This window comes from Papio anubis, chromosome 10 (genome assembly GCF_008728515.1).
Source record: "Papio anubis isolate 15944 chromosome 10, Panubis1.0, whole genome shotgun sequence".
Classification (NCBI taxonomy): Eukaryota; Metazoa; Chordata; class Mammalia; order Primates; family Cercopithecidae; genus Papio; species Papio anubis.
In genome coordinates this window covers 109,628,856-109,651,739 of record NC_044985.1, presented here as the reverse complement: position 1 = coordinate 109,651,739, position 22,884 = coordinate 109,628,856, and the positions used below count along the sequence as shown (strand labels likewise).

Sequence of the window (22,884 nt, the reverse complement as noted above, 5' to 3'; positions counted from 1 at the left end):
CAACAATAACAGGATGGGTTATTACAAATTAAAGGAATTGCTATGAAGGAAAGCAGAATATAAACTCATGGAACTATAGATGTTCATTGACAGAGTGGCTTTAGACATCATCTAGTGATCAAATATGATATTTCACAAATAACTAATATATTATTTGTGATATAGTTGTGATATAATTGTGATATAGTCTAAGGTGATTACGGGAATCTGTCCAAGGCCACATAGCTATAGGGGGCATGCATCAAATTAGACACAGAGAAAATTGACAGTTGATTTTTTTTTTTTTATCGCAAGAAGAGTTTGAAAATTTTTAATTAATTTTTTGACATGATAGATGTACATAATTCTGGGGTATCTGGGGTAATATACTTTCATATAATTTATAGAGATCAAATCAGTGTGTATTAGGTTCTCCAGAGGGACAGAACTAACAGGATATATGCACATATGAAAGGGATCTATAGGATATATGCATATATGAAAGGGAGCTTATTATAGAGAATTGACTCAAAAAAATCACAAGGCGAAGTCCCACGATAGACCGTCTGCAAGCTGAGGAGGAAAGAAGCCAGTAATGGCTCAGTCCAAGTCCAAAAGCCTCAGAAGTAGGGAAGCAGACAGTGCAGCTTCAAGGCCCAAGAGCCCCCTGGCAAATCACTGGTGTAAGTCCAAGAGTCCAAAGGCCAAAGAACCTGAGGTCTGATGTCCAAGGGCAGGAATAAGGGACGGAAGCATCCAGCATGGGAGAAAGATGAAAGCCAGAAGACTCAGCAAGCCCCCTTCTTCCACCTTCTTCTGCCAGCTTTGTTCTAGCTGTGCTGGCAGCTGATTGGGTGGTGCCCACCCACATTGAGGGTGAGTCTTCCTCTCCCAGTCCAGTAACTCAAATATTAATCTCCTGTGGCAACACCCTCACAGACATGCCCAGACCCAATACCAGCTATTTAGGCATCCTTCAGTCCAATCAAGTTGATGCCTAATATTAACTGCCACACAGTGTGATTGGGTATCCATCACCTTAAATAGTTGTCTTTTCTTTATGCTAAAAACATTCGAATTATTCTTTTCTTGCTATTTTGAAATAAACAATAGAATCACGCTACCGATCTATCAAATGTTAGGTCTTATTTTTTCTATTTGACTGTATATTAGCACCCATTAATCAACTACTCTTCATTCTTCCTCCCTTCTACCCTTTCCAGCCTCTGGTGACCACCAATCTACTTGCTATCTTCATGAGATACACTTTTTTTTTAAGTTCCTACATATGAGTAAGAACATGAAATATTTGTTTTTCTGTGCTTGTTTTATTTCACTTAATGTAATGACCTCCAGCTCCATCCATGTTGTTGCAAGTGACTGGATTTCCTCCTTTTTTATGGCTGAACAGTATTCCACTGTGTACACATACCACATTTTGTCTATCCAGTCATCCACTGATGGGCACTTAGGTTGATACCGTATGTTGGCTATTGTGACTAGTGCTGCAATAAACCCAAGAGTGCAAGTATGTCCTCTATGTATTTTCTTTCTTTTGGATACATAACCAATAGTGAAATTACTGAATCATATGGAAGTTTCATTTTTAGTTTTTAAAGAACCTCCATACAGTTTTCAATAGTGATTGCACTAATCTACATTCCTACCAACAGTGTACAAGTGTTTCCCTGTCTTCATATCCTCACCAGCACCCCTTATTTCCAGCCTTTTTGATAAAAGCCATTTTAACTGGGGTGAGATGATATCTCACTGTAGTTTTGACTTGCATTTCTCTGATGATTAGTGATATTGAACACTTTTCATAGACTTCTTGGTCATCTGCATATCCTTTTTTGAAAAATATCTATTCAGATATTTTGCCAATTAAAAAGATCAGATTATTTGCTTTTTTTTTTGGTATTGAATTGTTTGAGCTCCTTATATATTTTGCTTATTAATTCTGTCAGACCGATAGTTTGCAAAGATGTTCTCCCGTCCTGTGGGTTGTCTCTTCACTTCGTTCTGTTGATTGGCTCTTCACATGTTGTTTCTTTAAGGTCAGCCACTGGTTTCTTTCTTTGTCCATTTAAGGAGGTCCCTGTTTGCTGCTGTTTCTTGTGGATGTATGTCTATGTCTTTGCATTAAAGGATGAGTTATTTATTCCAGTCTTCTTTGTCTGGCTTGTTTTGGTTTTTATTGGATAGGTTTACTTACAGATTCTTTGTAATTTACCTGTTGCTTTTCTTCCTTTTCCTACAAGGTTGATGCCTCCTTTTAGGCCCTAGATGCTTCTTTAAACTCACATTTGCCTAGGAGCTAGCAACATATCAGACTGTGCCCATCTTGAAGGGGGGAGGTCCCAAAGGCAATATCCCAGAAGGCTGGCTAGGCATTCCTGCCAAGGGGCCTGTAGAACAACCTTCCTGCATCATGCTGCTGTTACACAGCCACTCTGATCTCACTTCTCCTTTGGCCAAGTTACAGAGCAAAGTTTTTAGGACTGGGTATGATAGTACTGCTTCTCCACTTTGTCTCTGAATGTTCCCAGAGATATTTCTCTCTTCAGGCACTAGCAATGATTCCTGTGGGTTGAAGCAGGGAAAAGTTTGTGCTAGGGAGTCCAGGATGGTGGGGAAGCTGGATGTCCACCTTGATCCCACTTTGTCCAGTGTAGAAACTGTGAGTTAGGAGGAAATTGTCACTGTACTTTTTCGTGGGCAGAAAAGGGATAGGGGACTTGTGGAAACAGGAATCTGATTCTGTTCTGCTCAGAGTTTTTCATCTCTCTGTGACCCCAGGAACTCTCTCATTCTCATGTTTGAATTCTGGGATATTGCTCATGATAATTGCCATGTGGTATATTTGTTTTGGCTTGCTTCTGTGATGCCATTTTGGAACTGGAAGTGAAAGACCGTTAATTTTATATATGTAAATAGTATTATATCAAATTTAAATAAACCTTGATTTGCCTAGCTTTTCTGGAGTAAAATGAGATTAGAAAAGCAGTAGAGGAAAAGATTCTCCTTGGTTTACAAATGCCAAAAGAGAAATAAATTTGGTGATCCTTTTCAGGAGGTTTATCAGTCAGGCTAAGTTCTATTTTGATAACAAATAATCCTGAAATTTTAGTGCAACACATCAAGAAAGATCTCTCTCTCTCTCTCTCATGTCCCATGTGTTTCATAGGTTGCCTGTGGCTGTACCCCATTTCATCTTCACCTCTGGGAACCAGGCTGATGGAGAAGTCTTCTAGCAGAAGTACTACTGGTCATGATGGCAGAAAGAGGAGCAAACTTGGTAGACCATGTGCTGGCCCTTGATCAGTCTACTGAGATGTGTCACATATCTCTACTCACAAGGTGAGTCCCTGGTTTCACCTGAGTATAGTTTTATTGCCAGGAGAGGCACCAAGTATGGGAGAATAATATATTACCTACCACATGCATGGAGTATGTATGTTTTTTATATAAAGACTCTAAGGGGTGCAATATTTTAGTGAAAGGAACACACTGGCTGCTTGTCTGGATTAGTTCTTAACAGTTATTTATGCCCTCAGTTTGAATCTACTTTCTTCTGGTAATAGCTCACTCATTTTTTGCTTGTGGAGGTCCCTCCTTCTCTCTTAGCCCAGGAGATCTAAGACCCACCTCCAACTTTAGGAGTGAAACATCCACTTTATATGCCATCTAAGCCAATCACTACTTTATATTCTCCTGGCCATGAGGATTGGGGCAGAAGTGGGGACTTTATCTACAGCAAGTCTAGTTAAACAATTTTCATGTTTTTTGTGAAGCCACGGGTAGATGGTAACATAAAAGATAACTTTTTCCTGTGGGATCTGGACCTTGAAGCATGTGAAGCAGAAGCTTCTTGCAGTCACCATGCTCATACTTAGATCTCAAGGGTGAAGCCCAACATAGGGAAGAGGAGACTATTGACCTGAGATGCGTCGAGAATCAAAATCCTTGCAAAATGTCTCAGCTCCTGAATGCAGCTATTCATGAATACAGCATTGCTCTTAGGCTTTATAGTTATTGGGGGTTTTTGTTGTTGTTGTTGTAACTAATTTATTTGATTTGGGCTTTCAACACTTGCAACTTGAAAAACATAATGCATATTTTGGGAAACTTGTTGTGAGTCTATGCCTTCTTCTCTGTTTAAAGAAATAAGAAGAGGATAATTGAATTAGATGACATCTGGATTTAGCATTCCATAATTTCATAATTTAAGATACCTTATTTCATGATTAAGATGTTAGTAGAAGAAAATTAGTGTTTATATCCAATTGAGATTGGATTTCTAGCACATCTCTAATACTGTTGGTGACAAAAGTTGCTCTTTTCCGTGGTAATGCAGCTTTATTCTATGACATGTGTACTTTACAACCACTTCTCAAGGGTCAAGAAATTATCACAGAATGAACCTGCTAATATAGTTTTAAATGTTGTTGAGTCATTAGCTTGAAAGTTTGCTAAGTCCCAGGCCCCTTGAATGCCACCTCTTCCCCTAGTGGAGCTACAGTAAGGTAAGAAGACAGTGTATAATACATGTAACATACAAAATGTATGTTAATCGACTCTTTATGTTATGGTTAAAGCTTCCAGTCAACAGTAAGCTATGCAGTTAAGAAAATGTTAGTTAAAAATCATAAGAAAGAGAAAGTATATTTACTTTTCATTAAGTGGAAGTGAATCAGCATAAAAGACTTCATCCTTGTCTTCGTGTTGACTAGGCTGAGGAGGAAGAGGAAGAGGAGGGGTTGGTTTGGTTGTGTCCGGTATGGTAGAGGTGGGAGAAAATCCATGTATATATGATTGGACCTGCAGAGTTCAAACCATGTTTCCAGGGTCCGCTGTACAGTCACATGTCACTTAACAACAGGAATATGTTCTGAGAAATGCATGGTTACATGATTCCGTCATTGCATGAACACCATCAAGTGAACTTACATAAACCTCGATGGTACAGCCTACTGCACATCTAGCCTATTGTGTAAAGCCTATTGCTCCTGGCACAGACTTGTACAGCATGTTACTGTTCTGAATACTGAAGACAGTTGTAACATAATGGTGAGCATTTGTGTATCTAAACATATTTAAACATTGAAAAGATACAGTAAGAAAACAGTAGAAGAGATAAAACATGGTACAGCTGTACTTACCATGAATGAAGCTTGAAGGACTAGAAGTTGCTCTGGACATCAGTGAGTGGTGAGTGAATGTGAAGGCCTAGGGCATTACTGTATATGACTGTGGGCTTTATAAACATTGTACATTTAGGCTAGAGAAATATATTTTTCTCTCTTCAATAATAAATTAACCTTAGTTGACTGCAACTTTGATACTTTATAAACTTAATTTTTTGAACTTTTTGACTATTTTAATAACACAGCTTAAGACATAAACACATTGTACAGCTATACAAATATTTTCTTTATATCCATATTCTTTAATCTTCTTTTTTCTGATTTTGACATTTCTCGTTTTTATTACATTTTACTTTTTAAACTTTTAAAAATTAGAAATGAAGACACAAACATACACATTAGCCTCAGATAAAAAAATGTATCACTGTTTTCCACCTTCATATCTTATCCCACTGGAAGATCTTCAGGGGAAATAATGTGCATGCACCTGCCATCTCCTGTGATAACACTACCTTATTTTGGAATACCTCCAGAAAGGCCTGCCTGAGATTGTTTTTACATCTATTTTTTTAATAAGTAGAAGAAGTACACTCTAAAATAACAATAAAAGTATAGTATAGTAAGTACATCAACTAGTAACATCATCATTTATTATCATTATCAAATATCTTGTCCTCTACATAATTGTCTGTGCTAATTTTATATGACTGGTAGTGCAGTAGGTTTGTTTACACTAACATCACCACAAACATATGAGTAATGCATTGTGCTACAACAATATGATGGCTACAGCATTACTAGGCGATAGAAATTCTTCAGCTTCATTATAGTCTTATGGGACCACTATCCTATCTGCAGTCCGACATGGATTGAAATATCTTTATATGGCACATGACTATAACATTTTTTGCAACTACATGAGGAGACATTAAGCCCAGTAACATGCTACACCCATACCTGGTGGCAATTCAATTCCACAGATGATACTAAGCTCTGGTACTGAGCTTTACATACATGAAAGTGTCATGTTAAATATGATAGGGACATGCAGATAAAATCAGTTATTTACACTCAGTGAGTTGGCACTGCCTTGGAAGATAAGGCAAGCATCAATAGATAGAGATGGGTTTCAAGGTGGAAGAGGTCCCACATTGTAAGGGAAGGGGAACTGAAAGTATTTCCTGGAGGAAATAAAAATTGAAGCCGATTTCATGAAGCTAAAAACTCAAAATGGTGTTGATAATGATGACGATGATAAACAAGCAAAAAACTAAACAGCTAAAATAATAAGGAATGTTTATTAAAGTATTACTTACGAAGTCCAGTAATAATCCTATGAAGATCATATGATTAAATCCTCATAATGACATTAAGAGGAGGTACACCTTCTTCATATTATGGTCAAGTACTGCTACAGCCCAGTGTGTTGAAATAACTTGTCTGTAGCTACACACCTAGTAGTGGAGGAGTCAGGATTCATATCCAGGTTTATCTCATCCTAGAGCTTGAGCCCTCATCTCGCATCTTGTCTCCTTGCCTTCGTCTAATACTCCTTCTTCCTTCTCAATGTGTCCCACCCTCACCCTGTTCTAGGCTCTAGGGCCTCTGAAGGAAGGAAACTGGTCTGACTTGCTCTGTCCTAGGACTCCAACAGTCATAACAGAGTTATGCTGATGCTGACAATGCTGACAAAGTGGAAGTAACCCCACAAGGGCCAATGTCTTACCAAGGACTGGTTCAGTCCAATCACAGAGCCCAAGGGCGGTCCCAGGGTACTCTGAAACCCCTTGTAGGTGGGAAATTTCTTCCATGCTTCTTTGTCCCTTTACCTTCAGCTGTTAAATATCATTTATACTCTCAATCAGATGGTGCGGGAGTCAACTAGTGGTGAATGCCCCACCAAAAGATGCTGAGTCCATTTGTTTCAAATATTTAAGTAAGGAGAACCAGAAAATCACTTCTTCATATATTCTGAAGTGATAATACTTGTATTAGAATATGAATGGTGTTGAAAGTGTGATGTCCAAGAATATGTCCTGAAAATCTTCCCAGTTTTTGATGTGCTAGCCTTAAAATTCTTAAGGTGTACAGACTACTTTGTGACTATGATAATTTAGGTGTTTCTCTTGGGAAATTGCTTTTAACAAATATCTTTGAAATAATCTTGTTGTACTATAGCATTCTGGTTATAAAATTTTCAAAGAACGCTAGATTTATTAGCCTAAGAATTTTGTGAATTAAATCTAGAGACTGTCATGAAAAATTGCAGTGTTTGGCTTTGTTTTTTACAGACACTGAAGGCAAATAAGTCTTCACCTCTCTTGTGGTGACCACTTCCCCACAAGGGTTTACTTTCTCTATTGGTTGCTGAAACTCGAAGGTCTTCTGGTTTTCAGTCTTATTTTTATATGATTCTGTTTCTTTGTCATTTAATTGTTTCAGCTTAGAATTTGCCTGTGGGCCCTTTGAGTTGTAACAAAACAGCTGGCACATGACAAGTTGCTAGAGTTAACAGCCGCCCGTCACACTCCATTGCCAACTGTGACACCAATGATGAATGCAATTCCAGTTTTAAATGGACCCATTTTTTAACCTTGGAAAATTGTCTTTGTGATTTTGAGCTGTCAAGAGGAAAAGAAAATATCCACAATAACCTATATTTAATTTGTCATTTCTTTAATGCTTTTCTCATACTGCTTTTTATCGATAATCAAAAGGTCATATCAGTTAAAAATACAGATTTAAGAAGCATATGAAGAAGAAAGCACATTATTAAGGAACCACATGGAAAAAAATGACACATTTTAAGGGAAAAATATGAATACTTCATCTCATACTTCCTAGGACATGAAATATCACAATAAACTAAGTAAAATACCATTACAAAGTAGACTATAGGACTGGGCATCTTGTCCTATAGTCCCAGCTACCTGGGAATCTTGGGCTTAGGCAATTCTGAACTGTAGTGCACTATATTCATGCCTATGAGTAGCCACTACACTCCAGCCTGGGCAATACAGCGAGACCCCATCCCCAAAAAAATCAAATCAAATAAAAGTAGACTATATGTAAGAAGGTATAAAAGAAGGTTGCAAAATTTTAATCAGAATTTATATTATACTATCACATTTAAGTCAAAGATTGCTACACTTGATGTCTTACTAGTCACCAAATACCAATCACTCATCCTTAAAGAATAAAGTTCAAACGTCCTAATACCATATTGTGATGAATTGGAAATTAAACATCTAAGAATCTATTCTGGTTTTTTTTCAGTATAAAACAAGCCTTCTACAAGAGTCCAATAGAAAAGTAACATTTCACACAAAAAGTCATACTATCTTTACTACACGAGGATGAAAAGATAAATTTGAACAACACTGTTACAAAGCAAAAGTTAGAATTTGAGTAATATAGAAATAGAAAAATGAGGGGGGCGTGCCCAAGATGGCCGAATAGGAACAGCTCCAGCCTCCAGCTCCCAACGTGAGTAACACAGAAGACGGGTGATTTCTGCATTTTCAACTGAGGTACCAGGTTCATCTCACTGGGGTGTGTCGGACAGTTGGCACTGGTACACGGGTGCAGCACGACCAGTGAGAGCTGAAGCAGGGCGAGGCATCGCCTCACCTGGGAAGCGCAAGGGGGAAGGGAATTCCTTTTCCTAGCCAAAGGAAATTGAGACACACACACCTGGAAAATAGGGTAACTCCCACCCTAATACTGCGCTTTACCAAGGGTCTTAGCAAATGGCATACCAGGTGATTATATCCCACACCTGGCCCAGAGGGTCCCACACCCATGGAGCCTCCCTCATTGCTAGCACAGCAGTCTGAGATCTAACTGCAAGGCAGCAGCAAGGCTGGGGGAGGGGTGCCCACTATTGCTGAGGCTTAAGTAGGTAAACAAAGCTGCCAGAAGCTCAAATTGGGTGGAGCCCACCACAGCTCAAGGAGGCCAGCCTGCATCTGTAAACTCCTCCTCTGGGGACAGGGCATAGCTAAACAAAAACAAGCAGAAACCTCAGCAGAGGTAAATGCCCCTGTGTGACAGCTTTGAAGAGAGCAGTGGATCTCCCAGCACAGACGTTAAGATCTGAGAACGGACAGACTGCCTGCTCAAGTGGGTCCCTGACCCTTGAGTAGCCTAACTGGGAGACATCCCCCAGTAGGTGCAGACTGACACCTCACACCTCACACCCCTGAGGCGAAGCTTCCAGAGGAAGAATCAGACAGCAACACTCGCTGTTCAGCAACATTCTATCTTCTGCAGCCTCCGCTGCTGATACCTAGGCAAACAGGGTCTGGAGTGGACCTCAAGCAAACTCCAACAGACCTACAGCTGAAGGTCCTGACTGTTAAAAGGAAAACTAACAAACAGAAAGCACACCCACACCAAAACCCCATCAGTACATCACCATCATCAAAGACCAAAGGCAGATAAAACCACAAAGATGGAGAAAAAGCAGTACAGAAAAGCTGGAAATTCAAAAAATCAGAGTGCATCTCCCCCTCCAAAGGAATGCAGCTAATCGCCAGCAATGGAACAAAGCTGAATGGAGAATGACTTTGATGAGTTGAGAGAAGAAGGCTTCAGTCAATCAAACTTCTCAGAGCTAAAGGAAGAACTACATAACCAGCGCAAAGAAACTAAAAACCTTGAAAAAGAATGGATGAATGGATAACTAGAATAATCAACGCAGAGAAGACCTTAAAAGAACTGATAGAGATGAAAACCATAACACGAGAACTACATGACAAATGCACAAGCTTTAGTAACTGACTTGATCAACTGGAAGAAAGAGTATCAGCGATTGAAGATCAAATGAATGAAATGAAGTGAGAAGAGAAGTGTAAAGAAAAAAGAGTAAAAAGAAATGAACAAAGCCTCTAAGAAATATGGGATTATGTGAAAAGACCAAATCTACATATGATTGGTGTGCCTGAAAGTGACAAGGAAAATGAAACCAATTTGGAAAACACTCTTCAGGATATCATCCAGGAGAACTTCCCCAACCTAGTAAGGCAGGCCAACATTCAAATTCAGGAAATACATAGAACGCCACAAAGATACTCCTCGAGAAGAACAACTCCAAGACACACAATTGTCAGATTCACCAAAGTTGAAATGAAGGAACAAATGTTAAGGGCAGTCAGAGAAAAAGGGCAGGTTACACACAAAGGGAAGTCCATCAGACTAACAGCAGATCTCTCAGCAGAAACTCTCCAAGCCAGAAGAGAGTGGGGGCCAATATTCAACATTCTTAAAGAAAAGAATTTTCAACCCAGAATTTGATACCCAGCCAAAATAAGATTCATAAGTGAAGGAGAAATAAAAATCCTTTACAGACAAGCAAACGCTTAGAGATTTTGTCACCACAAGGCCTGCCCTACAAGAGATCCTGAAGGAAGCACTAAACATGGAAAAGAACAACAGGTACCAGTCATTGCAAAAACATGTCAAAATGTAAAGTCCATCGATGCTGGGAAGAAACTGCATCAACTAGCGAGCAAAATAACCAGCTAATATCATAATGACAGGATCAAGTTCACACAAAACAATATTAACCTTAAATGTAAATGGACTAAGTTGTCCAATAAAAAAACATAGACTGGCAAATTGGATAAAGAGTCAAGACCCATCAGTTGGCTGTATTCAGGAGACCCATCTCACATGCAGAGACACACATAGGCTCAAAATAAAGGGATGGAGGAAGATCTACCAAGCAAATGGAAAACAAAAAAAAAGAACAGGTGTTGCAATCCTAGTCTCTGATAAAACAGACTTTAAACCATTAAAGATCAGAAGAGACAAAGAAGGCCATTACATAATGGTAAAGGGATCAATTCATCAGGAAGAGCTAACTATCCTAAATACATATGCACCCAATACAGGAGCACCCAGATTCATAAAGCAAGTCCTTAGAGACTTACAAAGAGACTTAGACTCCCATACAATAATAATGGGAGACTTTAACACCCCACTGTCAACATTAGACAGATCAACGAGACAGAAAGTTAACAAGGATATCCAGAAATTGAACTCAGCTCTGCACCAAGCAGACCTAATAGACATCTACAGAACTCTCCACCCCAAATCAACAGAATATACATTCTTCTCAGCACCACATCGCACTTATTCCAAAATTGACCACATAGTTGGAAGTAAAGCAATCCTCAGCAAATGTAAAAGAACAGAAATTATAACAAACTGTCTCTCAGAACACAGTGCAATCAAACTAGAACTCAGGACTAAGAAACTCAATCAAAACCGCTCAACTACATGGAAACTGAACAACCTGATCCTGAATGACTACTGGGTACATAATGAAATGAAGGCAGAAATAAAGATGTTCTTTAAAACCTATGAGAACAAAGATACAACATACCAGAATCTCTGGGACACATTTAAAGCAGTGTGTAGAGGGAAATTTATAGCACTAAATGCCCACAAGAGAAAGCAGGAAAGATCTAAAATTGACACTCTAACATCGCAATTAAAAGAACTAGAGAAGCAAGAGCAAACACATTCCAAAGCTAGCAGAAGGCAAGAAATAACTAAGATCAGAGCAGAACTGAAGGAGATAGAGACACAAAAAACCCTCCAAAAAATCAATGAATCCAGGAGCTGGTTTTTTGAAAAGATCAACAAAATTGATAGACCGCTAGCAAGACTAATAAAGAAGAAAAGAGAGAAGAATCAAATAGACGCAATAAAAAAATGATAAAGGGGATATCACCACCGACCCCACAGAAATACAAACTACCATCAGAGAATACTATAAACACCTCTACACAAATAAACTAGAAAACCTAAAAGAAATGGATAATTTCCTGGACACTTACACTCTCCCAAGACTAAACCAGGAAGAAGTTGAATCCCTGAATAGACCAATAGAAGGCTCTGAAATTGAGGCAATAATTAATAGCCTACCAACCAAAAAAGTCCAGGACCAGAAGGATTCACAGCCGAATTCTACCAGACGTACAAGGAGGAGTTGGTACCATTCCTTCTGAAACTATTCCAATCAATAGAAAAACAGGAAATCCTCCCTAACTCATTTTATGAGGCCAGCATCATCCTGATACCAAAGTCTGAGAGAGATACAACAAAAAAAGAGAATTTTAGACCAATATCCCTGATGAACATTGATGCAAAAATCCTCAATAAAATACTGGCAAACTGAATCTAGCAGCACATCAAAAAGCTTATCCACCATGGTCAAGGGGGATTCATCCCTGGGATGCAAGTCTGGTTCAACATATGCAAATCAATAAACATAATCCAGCATATAAACAGAACCAAAGACAAAAACTGCGATTATCTCAATAGATGCAGAAAAGGCTTTTGACAAAATTCAACAGCCCTTCATGCTAAAAACTCTCAATAAATTCGTATTGATGGAACGTATCTCAAAATAATAAGAGCTATTCATGACAAACTCACAGCCAATATCATACTGAATGGGCAAAAACTGGAAGCATTCCCTTTGAAAACTGGCACAAGACAGGGATGCCCTCTCTCACCACTCCTACTCAACATACTGTTGGAAGTTCTGGCTAGGGCAATCAGGCAAGAGAAAGAAATCAAGGGTATTCAGTTAGGAAAAGAAGAAATCAAATTGTCCCTGTTTGCAGATGACATGATTGTATATTTAGAAAACCCCATTGTCTCGGCCCAAAATCTCCTTAAGCTGATAAGCAGCTTCAGCAAAGTCTCAGGATACAAAATTAATGTGCAAAAATCACAAGCATTCTTATACACCAGTAACAGACAAACAGAGAGCCAAATCAGGAATGAACTTCCATTCACAATTGCTTCAAAGAGAATCAAATACCTAGGAATCCAACTTACAAGGGATGTAAAGGACCTCTTCAAGGAGAACTACAAACCACTGCTCAGTGAAATAAAAGAGGACACAAACAAATGGAAGAACATACCATGCTCATGGATAGGAAGAATCAATATCGTGAAAATGGCCATACTGCCCAAGGTAATTTACAGATTCAATGCCATCCCCATCAAGCTACCAATGAGTTTCTTCACAGAATTGGAAAAAACTGCTTTAAAGTTCATATGGAACCAAAAAAGAGCCCGCATCTCCAAGACAATCCTAAGTCAAAAGAACAAAGCTGGAGGCATCACACTACCTGACTTCAAACTATACTACAAGGCTACAGTAACCAAAACAGCATGGTACTGGTACCAAAACAGAGATATAGACCAATGGAACAGAACAGAGTCCTCAGAAATAATACCACACATCTACAGCCATCTGATCTTTGACAAACCTGACAAAAACAAGAAATGGGGAAAGGATTCCCTATTTAATAAATGGTGCTGGAAAAATTGGCTAACAATAAGTAGAAAGCTGAAACTGGATCCTTTCCTTACTCCTTTTATGAAAATTAATTCAAGATGGATTAGAGATTTAAATGTTAGACCTAAAACCATAAAAAGCTAGAAGAAAACCTAGGTAATACCATTCAGGACATAAGCATGGGCAAGGACTTCATGTCTAAAACACCAAAAGCAATGGCAACAAAAGCCAAAATTGACGAATGGGATCTAATTAAACTAAAGAGCTTCTGCACAGCAAAAGAAACTACCATCAGAGTAAACAGGCAACCTACAGAATGGGAGAAAAATTTTGCAATCTTCTCATCTGACAAAGGGCTAATATCCAGAACCTATAAAGAACTCAATCAAATTTACAAGAAAAAAACCAAACAACCCCATCAAAAAGTGGGCAAAGGATATGAACAGACACTTCTCAAAAGAAGACATTCATACAGTCAACAGACACATGAAAAAATGCTCATCGTCACTCGCCATCAGAGAAATGCAAATCAAAACCACAATGAGATACCATCTCACACCAGTTAGAATGGCAATCATTAAAAAATCAGGAAACAACAGGTGCTGGAGAGGATGTGGAGAAATAGGAACACTTTTACACTGTTGGTGGACTGTAAAGTAGTTCAACCATTGTGGAAAACAGTGTGGCGATTCCTCAAGGATCTAGAACTAGAAATACCATTTGACCCAGCCATCCCATTACTGGGGATATACCCAAAGGATTATAAGTCATGCAGCTATAAAGACACATGCACACGTATGTTCATTGCGGCACTATTCACAATAGGAAAGACTTGGAATCAACCCAAATGTCCATCAGTGACAGACTGGATTAAGAAAACGTGGCACATATACACCATGGAATACTATGCAGCCATAAAAAAAAGGATGAGTTCGTGTCCTTTGTAGGGACATGGATGTAGCTGGAAACCATCATTCTCAGCAAACTGTCACAAGAACAGAAAACCAAATACCACATGTTCTCACTCATAGGTGGGAATTGAACAATGAGATCATTTGGACACAGGAAGGGGAACATCACACACCAGGTCCTATTGTGGGGAGGGGGGAGGATAGCATTAGGATATATACCTAATGTAAATGACGAGTCAATGGGTGCAGCACACCAACATGGCACATGTATAAATATGTAAGAAACCTGCACATTGTGCACATGTACCCTAGAACTTAAAGTATAATAATACAATGAGAAAAGAACAATAAGTAAATGACAAAAAAAAAAAAATAGAAAAATGGAATGAGCCTTTAAAAATGACCAAAATGTGATTGAAAATATTACTGTATAACCCCTTTGGTTTGTTCAAACTGTATTTTAAAAGTTAAAAACACTCAAATTCAATCATAAGGCAAAATTCCCAGTTAATATTTATAAGAAATATAGCTAATCCAACATGGTCCAGAAATAGAAGAAATGATGAGATGAATAAGACACTACAGGCATACAAATGAAAAAATGAAGTAAAATAAACACATCATGGTAAAATTAGGGAAAGAATAGGTTCAATCACCAAAGGGCTTACCAATACCAATAAAAGGTACACCCCACCATGAAAATATAGTAGCCACGCACATTGAAATACTGAGCAATATATAATTAATGTGAGAGGTTGTCCAAGATCACTGAGTATGTAAATCATAGAACTAGAACGTATACCACATTTCCTGTAGCTGAAAGTCAGTGCTCTTTCCAAGCTGATCAAGTTTTCAAAATATGGTTAGTTGTGGATGCCCCAGTTAGATAAATTTCATTAACATGACTTCATGTGTGCACCACTTTAAGGCTCCACATGTACCATGACAAACAACCTGTGGTCATTTTCAGAGATTAAAAACACTATTACCAATAGCAAGCTGCAGTGCAAAATATGGAAATTTAGCCTCTGAGATCCTTTCCCCTTTCTTTCTCGGCCCCGAGTCCTCCAATGCCCCTTCCAAATGCCCTCCTGTAATATTCCTTCTCACCAGGCACTCTCACTGGCTATTGTAAGATATACTTTTTAAGCATTATCTCTGCATCCTCTCCTGTACCCTTCATGAGAAAATTTTGTAAATGTTTTGCCAGAGTCAAGTACACCTAGGCAAGGGGAGACTCCTAGAATATCAGCTGGTGGCACAAGGCTGCTTTTGTTTCTCTGCAAATTCAAGGCTTCTTACTCTAGAACACAAATGTCCAATCTATTGGCTTTCCTGGCCCACCCTGGAAGAAGAATTGTCTTGGGCCACTCATAAAACTTGCTAACACTAATGATAACTGATGAGCTTTTAAGAATTGCAAGAAAAGCTCTTCATGTTTCAAGAAAGTGTATGAATTTGTCTTGGACTGCATTCAAAGCTGTCCTGGGCAACATGAAGCCCGTGGGCCATGGGTTGGGCAAGCTTGCTCTAGAATGAGCAAAGGAGAGCCTGAAAAGCTGCGAAGGGAGAAGTCATTATTCCTGGCATAGGACAGAGAATGAACTTGGCTTTCCTGTGCTCAGTATGTTAGGAAAACCAAAGTGCGTATGCGTACTTCACTTGATCCCCAGAGTGTTCCAACAGGTATTTCTTTCAGTATCAAAAGTAGCCACCCCCATCAGCCTAACCCCTTAACTGCAAAAGTTTTTCTTCATATTATTTGTTTTCAGTGTTACATAATTCCTGTTTTAACAGTCTTCCCTAATAGAGTATGAACTGCATGAGGGCAAGAATCACGTCTGTTTTGTTCACTATGTCTCCAGGCCACTGGCACATAGTAGGGACTCAACAAACATTTGTGGAAGGAAGGTTGGAAAGAAGGAAGGAAGGAAATGAGGAAGAAAGGAAGGGAGGAAGGGAGGGAAGGAGGAAGGAAGGGAGGGAGGGAAGGAGGAAGTAAGGAAGGAAGTGAGGAAGGAAGGGAGGAAAGATGTGAGGAAGGAAGGAAAGAGGGAGAGAAGGAAGGAAGGAAGGAGACATGAAACAAAATGAAAATAAATGGAGAATCTTTTTTTTTTCAGTGTGCTTTTCTGGAATCAGAGAAAATTCTAGGCTTCCACATAAAACTAATGATCTCTATTTTTCCACAATATTTTACCACGCTTTTTTAAAGTAATTAAATTTGTTTTACATCTGAATGTCTTTCTGAATGCTTGCCTAAAAAGAAATCAAAACTAAATTACTTCTATAGTGGAGATATAGCTACCCTTACTAAGCAATCAGTTTCCTTTCACATGTTTTATATATAATGTCAAAGAATAGTTAAAAAAAAAAAACAAATTAACTTGAAACATCATGATAACTGGTATTTTTCTGCCAGATGCTGAAGCAACCACTAAGAGCTTTTCTTATCTTCTTTCTTATTGGCATACACTTTAGGTTAGCTGTGTTCATGGCATGTACATTGATATAAAAACACGTTGCCCTTGTGTAAAGGGTCAATGAAGCACATGACTTTTGGTGGGTAGCCTTCAATTTAGTTTTCGAACCATCTGTATAATATAGTAAATTTGAATTTTTATGCAAAATAATAAAGGGGTAGAGAGAAGTTAAATGGTTGATATTTATGTATCAGAATGTCTTCCAGATAATATTAAAGATATTATTATAACTTATGCTTTAGCCCAGAGGGATTCAGATACTTTATAAAATGATCCAATTAGTTTTCCCAGAATCTTTTTTAAATAGCCAATGCCATTAGATAGCAAATGATTCATTTCTATCAGATTGCATCTTAAGGCACTTTTCATTACTGGATGCTATTTACCTGGCCTCTTTAGGTTAAATTAACATAATATCATGTATTATAATCAGGCAAAGTCCTTTTAATTCATATCTCTATCTAATGTGGTTTTCTAAATGCTTAATAAAGAAAATAAAATGTTAAAAATTACTAGGATGGTAATCAAAAACAGATTCATGTGAGATGAGAGAGGGCCCTGAGCTCCAGGTGAGGAACTCCCCCAAGCTGATACCTTGATTTCAGCCCGTGAGACCCTGAACAGGGAACCCAGTGGCACTGTGCCTGGACTTCTGACCTGTAGACACAGTGATATAATACATGGATGCTAGGTTAAGCCATGAAGTGTATTATTATTTCTCATGCAGCAATGTAGAATTCTTTGTGTACACGAGTTTAATCCTACAGACTTTTGCATGTTTGACTATTTTTTGACACATAAAATAATGGTAATTTCGTAGAATTCAATAATAAATCCTCATGCTGATTAGCGATTTGTGGTTGTAAGACTGAGACTCCTAGCAGATAGAAGACACCTGCAGTTGCCTGCCACATAACCCTCCCCATAAGCAATTACATGGCAGTTTGTTTCTGCAAGGCCAGCAGCAGAATCTGGCTGCTTGTATGTGCAACCTCTAGACCCTCTTTTAAAGGGCTCACCTGACTGGGGAGGGGGGTTCACTCAATATAATCTCCTTTTCAATTAAACTGAAAGTCAACTGATTTAGGACCCTAACTACATCTGCAAAATTCTTTCACCTTTCCTATAATCTATTGGTTAGAAGCAACTCACAGGTCTCACCCATACTCGAGGGAAGGGGATAACACAAGGAGGTGCGCCATTATCATTTAAAATTACTCTCATTCAGAAACTGGTTAATTTGTTAATACGATATGGCTAAGAAAATGATCTGTAATTACTTATCCAGAAAATCAAAGTCTGTTTCTGTCTCTTTTTGTTTCTCTCTCTCTCCATAGTTCAGTTGCTATTTATTTTAGTCTGTATATGACAAGCGGTTTTTCCCTTACACAACTTTATTAGTTGTAGATAATTCTTATTCTTTACCTCTTCACTACTATAAAGTCTGTAACAATTTTATTGCTGAGCTTTGTGGGGATTTTTGCTGATACACCTTCTGCTAAATGCCTGAGGCTGCTTACTCATGCCCAGAGATATTTTGTCTATTTACATGATTATGGGGCTTTATATTTTGTTCACATTGCTTTGGTGTGCTTGCTTCCTTAATTCATTTATTTATTCAAAAATGTTCCGGGATCCTACTCTGTGTCAAGGGAGATGAATATAGGCGTACAGACCCAAAAGTGGAGCTTAAAAACTAGTAGAGGAGACAGCTATTAGTCGAATAATCATATAAAAATGGGTAAATTGTGACTGCAACAACAGCTCTCAGAAAAAAAAAAGTGCATGGCTTTACATTTGGACAATCTGCCCAAGTCAGATGGGTCGGCTACATTTCCCTGAGTTAGGAATGTTTCAAGTAGGTCTGAAAGGTGAGAAGAAGGAATAAAGGCTAAGTGGAGGGAAATGAACATTATGCACATGGGACAGTGCATGTACCAAAGCCCTGTGGTAGAAGGGAGCATGATGAGGATGAGGGCCTGAGAGTAGCCCTGGAGTGAAAACAATGGTATAGGAGGAGGCTGGAGGAGAAGCTGGGGACCAGATCCTACAAGTCTGTATTAAGTTCCATTATTCTGAGCACAACAGGACATTCATTCAAGAGTTCCTAGCAGGGGAAGTGTAGCATTCTTCAATATAGTTTTGTGCTGGGCAGTGCAAAGAAATTAGAGGATATTCAAGGTGTCTCTGCTTAGATCAAGTAGGAGGCTATTTAAGACCCATTGTGAGAAGGGGTGGTAGGTAGAACTAGGATAGAAACAAGGAGACTGACAAAGGTGGGCAGATTCAAGAGGGATTAGCGAGGTAATATTGATAGACTTGTTCATCGGTTAGATGTAAGGTGGCCAACTGTTCCAGTTTTCCTGGAACTGAGGGAGATTGTAGAATATTAGTTTGGATGGAGGACTTTCGGTGCTGAAAATGGGAAAATCCCTGCCAAACCTGGATGAGTTGGTCACCCTAGAAGGGAAAGTGAAGGGTGATTGCATTGGGCTTGAAAGTGCTTCTACCCATTTGGGCAGAGGAAATAATCTCCAGAGCTATCTCCCACTGGGGAAAAACTATGGGCATGGAGCAATTGTGTAGGTTGTATTGATAAACATTTTCCAATAACTTCTTTCCTGTAACTTCTCAGTATTTTACTGCTCAACCATTTTGTGTTCTTTTATCTGTGAGTTATAATTCATTCATTTATTCAGTTAATATTTTATGGAGCTTCTATTAAGCCTATGGAGCTGAACATTCTAATGGGGATTCGAGGGAGGGTACAGGCATATATATTAGAATGTCAGATTGCAGTAAGAATTATGGAAAATGATTCCCCATGATGAGGATTCTCAGGTGATATGGTTTGGCTCTGTGGCCCCACCCAAATCTCATCTCGGATAGTAGTCCCCATGTGTCAGAGGAGGGGCCTGGTGGGAGGTGACTGAATCATGGGAGTGAACTTCCCCCTTGCTGTACTCTTGATAGGGAATGAATTCTCATGAAATCTAGTTGTTTAAAAGTGTGCAGTTTTTCCCCTTCACTTGTTCTTTCTCTCCTGCTGCTATGTAAGACATACCCTGCTTCCCCTTCACCTTCCGTCATGATTGTAAGTTTCCTAAGGCTTCCCTAGTCATGCGGAACTGTGAGTCAATTAAACTTCTTATCTTTATATATTACCCTGTCTCAAGTAGTTATTTATAGCACTGTGAAAATGGACCAATACACCATGAATAGTAGTGATTCAGAGTTTACTTTTTATTTCTAAATAGTGTGTCCAAGAAAAGCCTAGCTACAAAGGCAGCAATTTGAGCAAAGCGAATTATATTAGCCTACCACATGGAAAGGAGCATTTAATTAGAGAAGAAAACAATGCTAATTCCTGAGGTAGGAATCTGCCTGGAAAATTTGAGGGCTTACAAGGAAATCCCAGGGTTCAAGCATGACAGCAATGGGCTATCCATAGGCTCTAAAGGGCAGGGTGATAATGTGCATGCAGATTGCACAGTTCATCCTGATGAGCTGTCTTGATAGAGGGCACTAAAAGTACAAACTATACTAGATCATTTTCTTTTTAGTAATGCCATCAGTGCTTGTCTAAACCAGCTCTACACTTGATTATTGAGGATATGGTGATTTCTTTCTGCCTTTTTAGCTTTGCTCCAAAATGATATTTAAACTGTAAAATGAGTCTTTTCTTCTTTTCTTCTCTTACTTTGTGTGTGCATGTGTGTACATGTGTATATTTTAAGATGGCAGAAAAGGGACAAATGTTTCCTATGGATTTCTACATGCAAGGCACTATCCTAGGCAATTTCCATGCATTTATTTTCATGAATTAGGATAGTTACCAAATTATCACAATATTAGGGATGAATAAATTAGGAGACCAAAAAGTACTAATACACACTTGCAAAGTGGAGTTTCATACTCAAACCTTCATATGGTGCTGGATGATGCTATGATTATTTTCACCTATGATGTCTACAATGCTAAAAATGTTCAAAGGAAAAACCAGTGAATAGAGACAGCTAATTTCTTAATAGATATAAAGGGTGTATATTGGTGGGTAGATAATTTTATCTGGCATATAGTTCGATGTGCTAATGAAGTTCAGACTCGAATAAGGAAAAATAAATCGCAAGCTATTAAAAAGTTGGGAATCTCTGCAAACCAAGTGTATTAGTCTATTCTCATGCTGCTAATCAAGACATGCCTGAGACTGGGTAATTTATAAAGGAAAGAAGTTTAATGGACTCACAGTTCCGCAAGGCTGGGGAGGCCTCACATCCCCCACACATGTGGATGGCAAAGGAGAAGCAAAGGAACATCTTATATGGTAGCAGGCAAGAGGGTTTGTGCAGAGGAACTCCCATTTGTAAAACTATCAGGTTTCAGGGGATTTACTGCCATGAGAATGGTATGTGGGAAACCACCCATATAATTCAATTATCACCACTCAGCCCTGCTTGACACATGGGGATTGTTACAATTCAACGTGAGACTTGGGTGGGGACACAGCCAAACCATATCACCAAGGAATAGAACCTTTCACATTGTGGGGATTCATTGGAAAGGGGAGTGGTCATGAGAAAGGCTCAACCCACAAGCCTTAGTGGTCCTTTAACTCAGGCAACTCTAATCTAGTCACTGATTCCACTCCCCAGCAAGCTAGTGCTTTTTACATTTCATCTGCTTTTCTCTCTCTTTATCATTAATACATTTTTGTTAACGTTAATACATCTTTATTAAGTTAGTTCATTTCTGTTAAGCTAGTTTTTTTGATGAACTACCTTGTCAGGATGATCACTGATAGCTTAAAAAAAAAATTGAAATCTTACATCTTGACTGTGGTGGCAATTACAAAAATAGCCCTATGTGACAAAGTTACACACACACAGCCCTACAAATAAGTGCACATGAAACTGTGAAATCTGAATAAATCAGTGGATTGTACCAAGGTTAATTCTCCTGCTATGATATTATACTAGAGTTATGCAAAAAGTTTTCACTGGAGAAATTTTGTGAAGGGAAGAGGGATTTCTCCATACAGATGCTCCTCAACTTACAAAGGGGTTACAGCCCAATAAACCCACTGTAAGTTGAAAATATTTTAAGTCGAAAATAAATTTAATACACGTAACCTACTGAACATTATAGCTTAGCCTACAAATTAAACATACGCAGAGTATTTATAGTAGTCTACAATTAGGCAGGATCATGTAACAGAAAGCCTATTTATTTATTTATTTTTTAGAGACAGAGTTTTGCTCTTGTTCCCCAGGCTGGGGTGCAATGGCAAGATCTTGGCTCACTGCAACCTCCACCTCCCGGGTTCAAGCGATTGTCCTGCCTCAGCTTCCCAAGTAGCTGGGATTACAGTCATGTACCACCACGCCCGGCTAATTTTGAATTTTTTGTAGAGATGGGGTTTCTCCATATTGGTCGGGCTGGTCTCGAACTCACGACCTCAGGTGATCCGCCCGCCTCAGCCTCCCAAAATGCTGAGATTACAGGCGTAAGCCACTGCATCCAGCCCACAAAAAGCCTATTTCATAATAAAGTATTGAATATCTAACACAATTTATTGAATACTGTACTAAAAGCATATCACTTTTACACCATTGTAAGTTAAAAAAAATCGTAAGTGGATCCATCATGAGTCAGGGACTGTCTGTATTGCATTCAATTGCATGTAAATATATAATTACCCCAAAATAAAATTTTAATAAATTATTAAATTATTAGAAACCAACATTAAAGAATATTTAATTTATTAAAATTGATAAAATTTTAATAAATTATTAAATTATTAGAAACTAACATTAAAGAATATTATTGGAATCAGACTTGACAACAAAAATGAGTAGAGACATTTTAATGTTCCAAGGATATGACTTTTAATTTGTTGGTCAATATCTCTTTTGTTTAAATTAAATTAAAAATAACATTTACCAGAGCAACCAATAGAGAACTGTTTCTTTATTTTCCTTGGTCGTGTATGACAGTGATGGAATATTTTTGTTTGCAACTAATTGTTCCCAGTAGACATTTTCTTT

At 38.5% G+C, this 22,884-nt stretch overlaps 1 long non-coding RNA gene across 1 annotated transcript in view; it reads left to right on the top strand.

Moving 5' to 3' along the window:
• The window catches only part of LOC108581436, a 585,003-nt gene that overhangs the window by 512,595 nt on the left and 49,524 nt on the right, over positions 1-22,884 (top strand). The window contains exon 3 of the long non-coding RNA XR_002516298.2: positions 3,167-3,339. This is a non-coding gene — a long non-coding RNA (uncharacterized LOC108581436). The remainder of the gene's footprint in view (positions 1-3,166; positions 3,340-22,884) is intronic.